Here is a 12,556-nt window from a genome sequence, read left to right on the forward strand (position 1 = left end):
TGCCTGAGGCGGGAATTGAACCGGGGTCTCTGGCACTGTGAGGTAGCAGTACTAACCACTGTGCCACCATGCTGCCCACAGTCGAATTGACAGATTAAAAATAGTGAGGTATGCATATCTCAGACATACCTTTTGAGCAGCTGAGGTAGATATTAGCTTCCTCTTACCAAATTTCACTTTTTCTATATTAGCTCAATGCTACCGAATGTAACAATACAGTGAATGATAGAACATAAATAGACAGTGCAGACCAATGTGTAAATTTTAAAACACATTAGAAATGCTCATGACTAAATATTTCAATAGCTAATAGCATTCCAATGGGTATGCTCAAATTAGCAATATCCTATGAAGGGTAGTCTAAGTCAGTGCACTCCAAAAGGTCTCTGTGACTGATTTTTCTTTTTTTCTTATTAATTCATTCATGGGATGTAGCTGTTGTTGACTGGAAAAGCGTTTTATTGCCCCTCACTAGTTGTCCTTGACACAGTGCCAGCGAGCTGATGTCTTGAGTAGCTACAGTCCATGGATTATAGGTAGACACACAGCTGTTAGGGAGACAGTTCCAGGATTTTGACCTAGCTGAAGGAAGGATGATATATTTCCAAGTCAGGATGGGAAGTGTGGTTGGGAAGGAATTTACAGGTGGTAGTGTCCCAAGTATCTGTTGTCCTGTCCTTCTAGCTGCAATTAATTGTGGACTGGAAGGTGCTGTCTAAGTTGCTTTGGGTAATTCCTATGGTGCAGTTTGTTGATTGTACACACTGTTGCCACTGAAAGTTGGTGATCAAGGCTGCACTCATCCAGGAAGTGGGGATTTTTCCATCACACTGCTGACTTGTGCTTTGTAGATGGTGGACAGGTTTTGTGTAGGCATTGCACTTTTTCTCACCTTTGATCTGTTTTGTAGCCACTGTATTTATATGACCAGTTCAGATTCTGGTCAATGGCAACCCCTAGGATGTTAATAGTGGAGGATTCAGTGATGATAATGCTAATGAATATCAAGTGACAATAGTTAGATTCTCTCTTGTAGGAGATGGTCTTTTCTGGCATTTGTGCAGTGTTAGTGTTACTTGCCACTTCTCAGCCCAAGCCTGAATATTGTTCAGGTCCTTCTGCATTTGGACATGGACTGCTTCATTATCAGGGGAGTCATGAATGTCCATTGTGCAATCGTAATCCTACTTTGGACATGTCTTCCTATGTGCCAGGTATGCCTTCAGCCAGGCAGAGAACTTTTGCCCTGACTCCAATTGATTGCAATTTTGCTAAGGCTCCTCCATGTCACACTCAGTCAAATGCAATCTTCACGTCACTCTCACCTCACTTTTGGCATTCAGCTATTTTGTCCATAGTTGAACTAAGGTCATGATGACATCTGGATCTCAAAGGCCCTGATATAACTAAATTGGGCACGAGCAATCAAGTTATTGCCAAGTAAGTGCTATTTGATAGCATTGCTGATTATATCTTCTGTTATTTTACTGATTATTGAGAGTAGAGTGGTGGAGTGGTAATTGGTTGGGTTGTATCTGTCCTATATTTTGTGTATAGGACATACCTGGGCATTTTCCACCTGTTGGGAAGATGTCAGTGTTGTAACTCTACTGAAACAGCTTGGCTAGAGTGTGGCATGTTCTGAGGCATATGTCATCGATACTATTGCCAGCACTCACAGCCTTTGCAGTATCCAGTGCCTCTAGCTATTTTTTGATATCACATGGTGTGAGTTGAATTGACTGATGTTTGGAGCTGTGATTCTGGAGACCACTGGAGGAGGCTGAAAGGAATCATCCACTTGGCACTTTTGGCTGAAGATTGCTGCAAATGGTTCAGCCTTATCTTTTGTACTGATGTGCTGGACTCTTCCATCATTGACAATCGGGATATTTGTGGAGTTCTTGCTGCTTATGCTGCTTGGTACTCCTGTTTTGTTACTCACTGGTTTGATTACTTCGTATTTAAGTATGTCTGGTACTGCTCCTGGCATGCTCTCCTGCACTCTTAATTGAACCAGGGTTGATCCCTTGGCTTGATGGTAATGGTTGAGTGGGGGATTTGCCGAGCCATGAGATTACAGATTGTGTTTCAGTACAATTCCGCTGCTGCTGATAGCCTATGACACTTCATAGTTAACAGGGGTGTATTTATTGTTTCCAGTGCCTTAGTTCTCTGGTTTCAGTTTGTTTTGAGACTTTCCAGCAACTGAGTGCCTCAGTTCAGTGTCAAACACATTGCTGTGGGTCAGGTGTCACATGAAGACCAGACCAGGTAAGGATGGCAAAATTCCTCCCAAAAGAACATTAGTGAACCAGATGGCTTTTCCTGACATTTGACAACAGTTTCATGGTCATCACTTTTCATTCTTAATTTTTTTAAATTTCAAATTCCACCATCTGCCATGGTGGGACTTGAATGCAGAACTTCAGAACAATATCTGGGTCATTGGTTCAGTGACAATATCACTGGGCCATCACCTTCTCAACTATATTTACATTATATTTGATAATGATTCTCAAACTTTCACTTACTTTCTGAGACACATGTTGATGTGATGAAATTTTGAACAATTCTCCAATTGAATTGTTGTTTGTAGAATTCAGAATAAAGTTCACAATTGAAGCTGTATTTACTGATGCTTTGCACACTTTTTTTTATAATTTATACCTGGTATGGAAAATCATCAAATAACGACATGTTATTATATTATCAAAGTGGAATACATTAGGTAGATGTTGATGCATCCAATGGAGTTTCACCAAGGATTGAAGTGGCATACTTTACAAATGTCTTGGACAATGAAAATCCTTGCACAAGGTCATGGGTCAACAGCATGATTGGGAATAACTACTCCCTCCTGCAGTAAAATCTAATTCGTTTGCTTAGAAATCATTACCTCCTGCAGTAAAATCGAGATTGTTTGCTTCTAAGTCATTGAATGACAACACTTAATTTAATTGGCTCTTCTGCTATAAACAAATGATCTTTCAATTAGTTTGGTATTGTTATGAAACAGGTGGAAAGTATTTATCATGGGGTTATTCAATCACCGAGCTTCAGCTTTGAGAGAAGTTTAACCTTTGAAAAATAAATAACCAGACAAGCTTGGCCCTGCAGATAATTGATCAGTGCAATTGTTGCCAAAATGAGAGATCATGCAAAATATACACAAATTATGAAATACATTTTGAATGAATATTTATATTGTATTATTTTAAATTTTCAAAATATGCTTCAAATGTTATTTTTTAAAATTCAAAAGTATTTCTTCCCTCTTTGTGTTAATATAAAATGTTAATTTCATAAATAGAATGTTGTCAAGAGTAGTTAACAAATTAATAAGCTTTTAATTAATACATTTGCTATTCTGATGCTGGACAGACATTTCAGAGACGATGTGTGGTGTTACTGCTTGATTTGTCTGCTGGCATCATACAGAAATCTAAGCACAGCTAACTCAAAGGGAATTGTGCAGGAAATGGAAAATTCCAATTGGCAATTCCCCAGTGTCTGGAACCCTCTGAAAATGACTTAAAATGCAGAGATTTTGAAGGGTTCTGACACAATTAAGCTAACTTCAAGGAAACTGGAAGCTAAACTCCTGACTCATAACTGACCCACTGACCTAAGTCTTTCCAACCTGAACAGACCAGATCCTGATCTGTCAAACCTGATAATCAGCCCTGTGCCAATTCCACCAGATTTTACACTTGACCCTCCTCTGTTAGGACTGGATTTTACTGGACCTGATACCCACCTCACCCTCTTTGACCTGACATTATCACGCCTGGCACCCATTTACCCTCCCCTGACTTGAAACCCATACCTACCTGCACCACTCATCTATTTGCCTGGCAACCTACCTTTCCTCACCCACTTGGCACCTCCTCCTTACCTTCCTAATCCCTTTCCCACTTGCCATTCTGTCCCTTCAACAACTTGCCACCCTCAGTCATGTAGCATACCACCCTTCACACCACCCAATTGTCCACCTGGTACCATACTCTCTCACCTAGTAGCCTCTTACATCCACACCCTTCCCACCTTACCCCCGCCCCAAATTACCTTACTTTAATCTGACTAGAGTGGATGTTGTGGAGAAGATATTTCCACTATTTGGAAAGACAAGGACCCAAGGGAATAGCTTCAAAATGAAATAACAATGCTTTAGAACTGAGATGAGTAGGAATTTCTTCAGTCAGAGGGTGGTGAATCTGTGGAACTCATTGCCATAGAGGGCAATGGAGATGAATTCATTGAGTATATTTAAGACAGAGATAGATGGGTTCTTGATTAGTAAGGGGATCAAAGATTACAGGCAGGAGAATAGGGCTGGGTAGCATTTCAGACGGAACAGATTTGATGGGCCAAATGCCCTAATTCTACTCCTGTGTCTTATAATTTTATGGTTTTATATTGTTGTCCTTTGAAGGTAGTTTTCAAAGTGTCTGCTGGACATTTAAACTTCACAATACAATGTTCAGCTGTATAAAAGTGAGTGTGGTTTTGATGCTGATCTCCTCCACTACTAGATTCAAGAATTCCTGGGCCAGTTTGTACCAGAAAGCCTCGGTCTGATTAAATGAGTTAATGGTCCATTTAAAAAATGCTCAATTGCTATTTGATGTCTTCTGTGCTGGAGATTGCTGGCCCAGTTTTTACCAGAGGTCCCCTGTCCAGGGATTTCCAGTACAGATGACATCAAATAGTAAGCCGGCATTTTTAAAAATTGGATTATTTCTCACACTAATTGAAATCTTTGGGTGACCGAATGGTAAGGTCCTAGGGAGTGTTACTGAACAAAGAGACCTTGGAGTGCAGGTTCATAGCTCCTTGAAAGTGGAGTCGCAGGTCGGATAGTGAAGAAGACGTTTGGTATGCTTTCTTTTATTGGTCAGAGTACCTCAATTCACACTCAATTACTTTGTAAATGTTATCTTTTTACTTGTTGCACATCAGTTAATTACACATGCGTATGATATGCAATTATTATTTTGTCCTTTACTTTTCCATTGAAAATAGTAGAGTCACAGAGTCATAGAGATGTACAGCATGGAAACAGACCCTTCGGTCCAACCCGTCCATGCCGACCAGATATCCCAACCCAATCTAGTCCCACCTGCCAGCACCTGGCCCATATCCCTCCAAACCTTTCCTATCCAAATGCCTTTTAAATGTTGCAATTGTACCAGCCTCCACAACTTCCTCTGGTAGCTCATTCCATACATGTACCACCCTCTGCGTGAAAAAGTTGCCCCCTAGGTCCCTTTTATATCTTTCCCCTCTCACCCTAAATCTATGCCCTCTAGTTCTGGACTCCCCGACCCCCGGGAAAAGACTTTGTCCATTTATCCAATCCATCCCCTCATGATTTTGTAAACCTCTATAAGGTCACCCCTCAGCCTTCGACGGTCCAGGCAAAACAGCCCCAGCCTGTTCAGCCTCTTCCCAAAGGTCAAATCCTCCAACCCTGGTAGCATCTTTGTAAATCTTTTCTGAACCCTTTCAAGTTTCACAACATCTTTCCGATAGGAAGGAGACCAGAACTGCATGCAATATTCCAACAGAGGTCTAACCAATGTCCTGTACAGCTGCAACATGACCTCCCAACTCCTGTACTCGATACTCTGACCAATAAAGGAAAGCATACCAAACGCCGCCTTCACTATCCTATCTACCTGCGACTCCACTTTCAAGGAGCTATGAACCTGCACTCCAAGGTCTCTTTGTTCAGCAACACTCCTGAGGACCTTACCATTAAGTATATTAGTTCTGCTAAGATTTGCTTTCCCAAGGTTGCATTTATCTGAATTAAACTCCATCTGCCACTTCTTAGTCCATTGGCCCATCTGATCAAGATCCTCTTATAATCTGAGGTAACCTTCTTCACTGTCCACTACACCTCCAATTTTGGTGTCACATGCAAACTTACTAACTATACCTCTCATGCTCACATCCAAATCATTTATATAAATGATGGAAAGTAGAGGACACAGCACCGATCCTTGTGGCACTTCACTGGTCATAGGCCTCCAGTCTGAAAAACAACTCTCCACCACCACCACCCTGTCTTCTACCTTTGAGCCAGTTCTCCGTGTATTCTGTGAGATCTAACGTTACTAATTAGTCTATCATGGGGAACCTTGTCGAACGCTTACTGAAGTCCATATAAATCACATCTACCGCTGTGCCCTCATCAAAAAACTCTTCTTCAAAAAATTCAATCAAGTTTTGAGACATGATTTCCCATGCACAAAGCCATGTTGACTATCTCTAATCAGTCCTTGCCTTTCCAAATACATGTACATCCTGTCCCTCAGGATTCCCTTCAACAACTTGCCCACCACCGACGACAGGCTTCCTGGTCTATTGTTCACTGGCTTGTCCTTACCACCCCGCTTAAACAGTGGCACCACGTTTGCCAATCTCTAGTCTTCCGGCACCTCATCTGTGACTATCGATGATGCAAATATCTCAGCAAGAGGCCCAGAAATCACTTCTCTAGCTTCCCACAGAGTTCTGGGGTCCACCTGATCAGGTCCTGGGGATTTATTCACCTTTATGCATTTCAAGACATCCAGCACTTCCTGCTCTGTAAACTGGACATTTTTCAAGATGTCACCACCTATTTCCCTACATTCTATATCTTCCATATCCTTTTCCACAGTAAATACTGATGCAAAATACTCGTATCTCCCCCATTTTCTGCGGCTTCACACAAACATATGCCTAACATATGTTTCCTTCTTTTTTCTTAATCAAACCTCCAATTTCTTTAGTCATCCTGATTCTCTATACCTACCAGCCTTTCCTTTCACTCTGATAGGAATATACTTTCTCTGGATTCTCATTATCTAATATCTGAAGGCTTCCCATTTTCCGGCCGTCACTTTACCTGCGAATATCTGCCCCCAATCAGCTTTTTTGAAAGTTCTTGCTTTGTGTGAAGCCTTGCTGATCTTTGAGGGGCCCTATTCTCTCCCTTGTTAGCCTTTTGTCCTTAACGTATTTGTAAAATCCCTTTAGATTCTCCTTACTTCTATTTGCTAGCTATCTCATGTTCCCTTTATGCCCTCCTGATTTCCTACTTAAGTATACTCCTACTTCCTTTATACTCTTCTAAGGATTCACTCGATCTATACTGTCTATGCCTAACATATGTTTCCTTCTTTTTTCTTAATCAAACCTCCAATTTCTTTAGTCATCCTGATTCTCTATACCTACCAGCCTTTCCTTTCATTCTGATAGGAATATACTTTCTCTGGATTCTCATTATCTAATATCTGAAGGCTTCCCATTTTCCGGCCGTCACTTTACCTGCGAATATCTGCCCCCAATCAGCTTTTTTGAAAGTTCTTGCTTAATACCATCAAAATTGGCCTTTCTCCAATTTAAAACTTCAACTTTTAGATCTGGTCTATCCTTTTCCATCACTATTTTAAACCTAATAGAATTGTGGTCGCTGGCCCCAAAGTGTTCCCCCACTCACACCTCATTCACCTGCCCTGCCTTATTTCCCAAGAGTAGGTCAAGTTTTGCACCTTCTCTAGTAGGTACATCCACATGCTGAATCAGAAAATTTTCTTGTACACACTTAAAAATTCCTCTCCATCTAAACCGTTAACACTATGGCAGACCCAGTCTATGTTCGGAAAGTTAACATCCTCTACCATTACCACCCTATTATTCTTATAGACAGCTGAGATCTCCTTATAAGTTTGTTTCTCAATTTCACCCTGACTGTTAGGGGGACTATAATACAATTCCAATAAGGTGATCATCCCTTTCTTATTTCTCAGTTCGACCCAAATAGCTTCCCAGGATGTATTTTTGGGAATATCCTCCCTCAGCACAGCTGTAATGCTATCCCTTATCAAAAACACCACTTCCCCTCCTCTCTTGCCTCCCTTTCTATCCTTCCTGTAGCATTTGTATCCTGGAACATTAAGCTGCCAGTCCTGCCCATCCCTGAGCCATGTTATTGTAATTGCTATGATATCCCAGTCCCATGTTCCTAACCATACCCTGAGTTCATCTGCCTTCCCTGTTAGGCCCCATGCATTGAAATAAATGCAGTTTAATTTATTAGTCCTACCTTTTCCCTGACTGTTTGCCTGACTTCTGTTCTCAACTGTACCAGTCTCAGATTGATCTCTTTCCTCGCTATCTCCATGGGTCCTAACCCCACCTTACTAATTTAAATCTTCCCGAGAAGCTCTAGCAAATCTCCCTGCCAGTATATTAGCCCCCTTCCAATTTAGGTGCAATCCGTCCTTCTTGTACAGGTCGCTTCTACCCCAAAAGAGATTCAATGATCCAAAAATGTGAATCATTCCCCCATACACCAGCTCCTCAGCCATGCATTCATCTGCTCTATCCTCCTATTCCTGCCCTCACTAGCTCATAGCACTGGGAGTAATCCAGATACTACTACTCTTGAGGACCTCTTTTTTTAAATTCCTGCCTAACTCTCTGTAATCTCCCTTCAGAATCACAACCTTTTCCCTTCCCATGTCATTGGTTCCAACGTGGACATTGACCCCTTACTGGCCCCTCTCCCCTTGAGAACATTCTGCACCCTCTCTGAGACATCCTTCATCCTGGCACCAGGAAAGCAACACACCATTCTGATTGTTTGCTGCTGGCCACAGAAACATCTGTCTGTACCTTGGATTAGAGAGTCCCCTAACACAAATGATCTCTTGGAACCTGACGTACCCCTCGTTGCATTAGAGCCAGTCTCAATACCAGAAACCTGGCTGTTAGTGCTACGTTCCCCTGAGAATCCATCACCCCCTACATTTTCCAAAACAGCATACTTGTTTGAAATGGGGAAAGCTACAGAAGACTCCTGCACTACCTGCCTACCTCTCTTACCTTTCCTGGAGTTAACCCATCTATGTGAATGTATCTGGGACTTTCCCCGCTTCCTCTAACTGCCATCCATCACATACCATTGCTGTTGCAAATTCCTCATTGCCTCTAACTGCCTCTCCAACTGATCCATTTGATCTGATAGGATTTGCAACCAACAGCATTTATTGCAGATATAATCTGCAGTAACCCTTAAACTCTCTTTAAACTCCCACATCTGACAAGAAGCATATATCACTCTACTAAAGGCCATTTTTGCTCCTTTACAATCTACAGACCCAGAAAATAACACCATCTTATTCCTCTACAAAATACTGCCTCAGGTTAAGTTAATAGTTATGGCTTATATTTTAAGTTTAATCAAGAGATATATCTCAATTAACATATAATCAAGGAAGAACCCACTCTACTCACTACTGCAGACTTTCTGTAGGCCACACTTAAAACATTACTTGTAATAAATAGTATTACTTTTAAAATAGTACTTCAGAAATCTGGTCAGTGTTCTCTGTTAGCTTAACCACCAGAAAAATTGAGGGCTTTGCATACTTTGATTGAATCATTACCTTTTCTGGTGACCCTGGGAGTAGTAGAACATGAGAATCATGCACTTTCCCAAGTTGGTCATAACAGCATTCAAAAATGCGTAGCAACAATATTATAATGCAAGGTGTCAGTGTGCTCAAAAGTGCAGTACTGTAGTGTTATCTGTATTTTAAGTGGGTCACAGATGTGTCATGATTATGTGGTAAGGCCAGTGCAAATTTTCCTGACCCTATAGCATTTCTCCAAATGATTTACCATTTTTCTGCTCATGCCATACTAGAATTGTACATGTATCATGAATGCCATTTTGTTATCAAAACAGTCACTCTGTGGGAACTGCAGAGTTCAGTCTCTTTGTCTACTCTATCACATTTTGTTATGATCCCAGCTGATAGTAATACTGGACAAGTCAGATCCTAGAGTGAAATCTCACTGGATAGGTCATAATTTTCATTTTTGCAGTTTGGTTACCAAGGAGATCTGTCATTGAACTTCATCATATGAGGATGCCAATGACCACAAAAGACCATAAGTTTATTGCATTTATAGCATTGTTCTCTTTTGTGTAAGGCAGTTTCGAAAAATCGTACAATAAACAGCAAAAAGAAAAGCTCAACTCTTTTCTCAGTACTATCCTTAACAGACTAACTCCCATGTATTATCACTTCTACAATAACACTTCAATTTCACATGCAGCTGAGAAAGATTACAAGGATATCCCTGCAGCAGATGTGATTCTCTCCATTGCTGTTTCTAACGAAACACTAAGAAGCTACTAAAACAATTTGAAGATTTCTTTCCAGTTCTGAAAGTCTGGACTGCTCAAACTAATTTGCTCTTCTGCTGGCATGAAACTTCCTCTCAATTGAAACCTGATTGTGGCCTCTGTTTTGTCTTTCTGTAAGTTATGCAACTAACTTTGTAAACATTTTATTGATTAACTCCCCCAGATAGTTTGATGATTTACAAAAATGACATATCCTGTTAAAAATGAAGTTTGAAATCACTGTTCAAAAAGACTTCTTGTCCTCTTAAAAAAACAAGTTACACTCACAGAACTGGAACTAAAAACCCATTTAACTATATAATCAAAATCCCAAAATGGCAATAACATTAGAACCTTTTATTGCAGCTTCGTAATTGTAAATATTTCTTGTAGGTTATATTTCATCTTCCCTTTTCAAGAGAAAAGCAATTTTGCCAATTCATCCATTCCTGATGGGATCTTGCAAATGCACTGCTGATGTTATTTTTCCAGTGTGTTGAGGCAGTTGCTCCAAGTCTCGGAAACTGCTAGGATTACGGTGTTTACTGCCCACTAACCCATGATCTTAGTCTTAGGTCTGAAATTTTGCTCCTCCAACGCAGCCTAAGTCTGAGATGGCATGTTAGATTAATTTTGATGTCTATGTTCTCCATATTGCAAAGAGATATCCCAGGTTAGGAAAATGAGCCATAGAAGCATGCGTTGAGTGAATTGGAGATGTGCCATGAACATTCTTAGAAGCCTGGCACATTATGATATTGGATGCATGTGGGGCAGTGCCCATGGCCCAGATGCCTGAGATTTAGTGCCCATTGTCCAACATGAAGATCCTTTCGAGCAATTGGTAAGCTGAAGTCTCCAGGTATCCTGCTCTGACTTTCATGCAAAAATTTTCAATATCTAGTTTATTTGGTTGAATTTGGTTTGATAGAGAGCTGAATAACAATGAGGCGAGTAATGGTGTGAATAAAAAAAACCTCTATAATACTCTTTAATTGGCATCTTGTTATTGTCCCGCGAGAACCTACCTTGTCACTTGGCAAATGTGTAAAAGATGCAGTGGGATGTTCTTAACAAGATAGGCCTCATCAGCGTTCTAATACAATTCTGTCACAAATCTCATTAAAGCTCACATCACCCAGTTTCATTTAAGATTCTGCTCAATAACATAAGACAAAATCAATTAGTGTTTGTAAAATGTTAGGTTAAGAGATTAAAGTCAGAATAGAATTGTTGAGGACAAATGATATTTGACTAACAGAATTGAGTACTTGGATGAAGCACCAGCTGAATCATTCTTGGGAGTAGTAAAGCTATTGTTATATATCTTGACTTTTTGAAAGCATTCAACAAAGTATCCCATAATACACATGTTAGCCAAGTTAAAGCCCACAGGATGCAGCACAAATGAAAAATTGGTTCAGGGGCAGAACAAAGAAAGTACTGATTTACAATTGCTTTTCATACTGGAACTAAAAGTTTACCAGCATTTGCCATTAGGCCCACTGCTCATTTTGATATACATTAATGTCCAGGTCTTGGCAGCACAAGGCATACTTTCAACGTTTGCAGATAATTAAAAAAAACTCAGAAATCCTGGTGAACAATGAGAAGAACATTACCAGACTGGCAATATGGACAGACATATGTCAGATTAAATTTAATATAATGCAGTATGAAGTGATGCATGTTGGTAAAAAGAATGAAGGGAGGCAACATGAACAGAATTGTACAATTCTAAAAATGTGCAGGGACAGTCTGAGGTGTAGGAACATGTCATTGAAAATAAAAGAAAAAATGCTGGAAAATCTCAGCAGGTCTGGCAGCATCTGTAAGGAGAGAAAAGAACTGATGTTTCAAGTCTAACTGACCCTTTGTCAAAGCTGGTTTTTATTTCCAGGTCAGGACGAGAGCATGAAGCCACACCGAAATAGTCATCGATGTACTGATAAAGCAGTTGTGGGAGGGGACCCGGGTAGGCCTGGAACAAGAAATGTTCCACATCCCCCATGAAAAGGCAGGCATAGCTGGGACCCTTGCAGATACCCATTGCTACACCTTTGATTTGGGGAAAATGGGATGGGTTGAAGGAGAAGTTGTTGAGAGAGGGAACAAGTTCAGGAGAGTGGTGGTGGATGGAGATCGTTTGGGCCTCTTTTCGAGAAAGAAGCAAAGAGCTTTCAAGCCGTCTTGCTGTGGGATGGAGATGTAGAGAGATTGCGCACCCATGGTGAATAGAAGGTGGTTAAGCCCTGCAAATTGAAAGCTGTCAATCTGTCACAGGGCATCAGAGGAATCCCAGATGTAGGTGGGGAGAGAGTGAACCAGAGGAGTAAGGATGGAGTCAAGGTAGGAGGAAATAAGTTC

General features: G+C 40.7%; 1 long non-coding RNA gene across 1 annotated transcript in view; it reads left to right on the top strand.

Annotated features, from left to right (window-relative positions):
• Positions 1 to 12,556, top strand: part of LOC122559069 (uncharacterized) — a 70,924-nt gene that overhangs the window by 807 nt on the left and 57,561 nt on the right. The window lies entirely within an intron of this gene.

This window comes from Chiloscyllium plagiosum, unplaced genomic scaffold (assembly GCF_037043375.1).
Source record: "Chiloscyllium plagiosum isolate Xiang-an unplaced genomic scaffold, Cpla_swu_hap1 HiC_scaffold_14, whole genome shotgun sequence".
Lineage (NCBI taxonomy): Eukaryota > Metazoa > Chordata > Chondrichthyes > Orectolobiformes > Hemiscylliidae > Chiloscyllium > Chiloscyllium plagiosum.